This window comes from Cyphomyrmex costatus, unplaced genomic scaffold (assembly GCF_001594065.2).
Source record: "Cyphomyrmex costatus isolate MS0001 unplaced genomic scaffold, Ccosl1.0 scaffold5598, whole genome shotgun sequence".
Classification (NCBI taxonomy): Eukaryota; Metazoa; Arthropoda; class Insecta; order Hymenoptera; family Formicidae; genus Cyphomyrmex; species Cyphomyrmex costatus.
This window is the reverse complement of record NW_017279794.1, coordinates 1-2,603: the sequence shown is the minus strand read 5'-3', so window position 1 is coordinate 2,603 and position 2,603 is coordinate 1. Positions and strand designations below refer to the sequence as shown.

General features: G+C 33.3%; 1 long non-coding RNA gene across 1 annotated transcript; it reads left to right on the top strand.

Annotated features, from left to right (window-relative positions):
• The first annotated feature begins 717 nt into the window (after positions 1-717).
• LOC108779175 (uncharacterized) lies at positions 718-1,657 on the top strand. Its single transcript, XR_001940865.1, has 3 exons — positions 718-907; positions 997-1,120; positions 1,592-1,657. It is a non-coding gene; the product is annotated as an uncharacterized LOC108779175 (long non-coding RNA).
• Positions 1,658-2,603: the final 946 nt, after the last annotated feature.

Here is a 2,603-nt window from a genome sequence, read left to right as displayed (position 1 = left end):
GCGCACATTCCGAATGCGTGGCACCAAAAAAGTTCGCACTGGTGCGCACTAGTGCAGTTTGTCAAATTCGCCATTAATCCTCAATGCAGGTTACTAGACATAGAGAATCGCATTCTGGTTACATTTATCCAAAACCATCAAAATAAAAAGCGTTGCAACCTTTCTGTGACCAACTGTATGTAACGTGATTTCCGACCTGCGAATGTGTGGTGCGTTGCGTCCACGTTTGCGAACTGCGTTTTGTGTCCTGCGACTTATGTAGACGGGGCTTTACAGTAGCTAATACAATCCATGCATCGACATCTAGGCGGTATTCATAGTCCAAACTGAAGAGGATGAATTTTTACTCCGAACAATTTCTAAGAAATCAATTTCGAGAAATCAATGTCCGTTTTTGGAGAGAACAGTGGTTCACAATGGTCCACACTCTGCAGAACTGAAGTTGACTCTAACTTTATCGTAAGTAGAGCTTGTAGGTTAGGGATAAGTTATGTCATATAATTATTATATATCTAATTGTTCACGTATCTAAAATTCTTTCACACTTTGTATAGGTTTCTTGCACATAATGATAATGTAAATTCCAAAGCATGGGAATTTCATATTGGATGCTCCACTATATCATATATGTCATTATTTACGAAGTCTGTTGTGCATCGTGGCATACACTTTAACCAATAATTCTTTCTGAACTTCATGAACAGAAATGGTCTGAAATTGCTAAAGGTTTCTTCAAGAAGTAGCAGTTTCTGAATTGTGAGAGCTCTCGATGGAAAACACATTAAAATTCGAGCTCCAATTTATTTAGAAAGTCAATTTATTAATTATAAGAAGTACTTCAGCATTATTCTTTTGGTAATATATAATGCAAATTATAAATTTGTATGGGTGGACATTGGGCAATATGGTAAATAAACATTCCTTGTATTGGAAATTTAATTATGGTTGCAATGTTTTAAAAAAATGTATCCATGATTCTTTTATATTTTTTACAAGAGGTATCAGCGACAGCGATGTATGGAGTAATACTGAATTAGCAGCTGGAATGCGAGAGAAAACTGCTGAAATTCCAGGTCCTCGGTATCTCCCAGGGACAGCAATAAAAGCCAATCATGTATTTGTAAGCGATGAAATTCTCTCTTGATCTTCATTTATTAAAATTTTATAGTAAAAGAAAAACTGAAAACTGATGGATTTTTACATAACTATAGATTGTCAAGCACGCTTAAATATTGAAAACACGTTTGATTTCTTTGTGCACGCTGGCAAATTCTCAATAAACTTACACAATTCTCTTTAACTAATTTGGAGGAAGTAACATTAAGAATATCCGAAAAATGGGAGACAATTCTCAAATGCTGCACAAAGAGATGTCTTGTGCGAATCTTTTGTAACAGATACAAAATATGTTGGATACAAATAAACCTCTAGCAATATTTTTAGAAGTGCCAACATTAATACATAGATGTAATTAAAATTTGCAATTTATGCTTTTAATCTATTACTTAATTAATTGGCAATAAAAATAATATTATTTAAAAATGTCACATTATACGTTACTATAATTCTATAATCCTTTTTTTATTTACAGATTGTTTCTTTTTTACGATCACACTCAAAATGTCTATGTTGCAAGAGCTATAACTTCAAGACTGAGATCTAAAGTAAACATGACCTATTATTCTTTTACTACATTGAGTGAGTGAATAAGTGGGTACATAAAAATATATTCTAAATGCAGTAATGCAGATTTATTTGGAAGAAATAGGTATTTTCAAATATAACAGATATGGTATTAAAAGACAAGCACTTATGAATCCATCTATAATCAAAACTGTTCGATATGTATGTGGATATTAAAAGTATATTTGTTTTTATTTTTCATACTATAATTATTCCATTATAATAACTCGTTTGTATTACCATTATAATAACTCGTTTGTTATGTCTATGATCAATTCAAACTTAATTTCAACATCCAATAAGGTTATCTTTTCTTTCGCCAGTTTGTACAATTTTACATAGATATCATAAATTAACATACTAACAATAATCAAAACAATAGTCGTCAAATGTTGGAAGATAATATATATCTGTCACTTTATTTTTTTTTCTGAACTATCGCCCGAGTGAAAGAAAAAAGCATTTTCTATCTAAAAGGCAATATGACGTACAAAAATCTATCATTTTATATTTTTTCTGTTACAATTACAAGTTCTCTCGGACGGAGGAAGTGATTTGTGACTTCTATAGCTAAAACCCTGTGTTCACGATGCTAGAAATCGGTCCAAGATCTTAAAAAAAGGATTGATCAATCACATTGGTCATATAACCAATGCCTCAAATGTGATTTGTTAATGCTTTAAGGCCCGACTGTCTCTGTCTCCCTTTCGGCTTTAAAACGAGATAGATAGAGTTTTAAGTCTCGCTTAAAATCAAGAAGTGTCGGTGCAACCGGACCTTAGAGATCGCAGATAAGCGTCTTGCTATTGCAAGACTTGGGATGACTTGCACGAACAATCCTGATGGCGAATTCGACAGACTGCTCTAGTGCGCACCAGTGCGCACTGAGTGCGAACTTTTATGGTGCCACGCATTCAGGA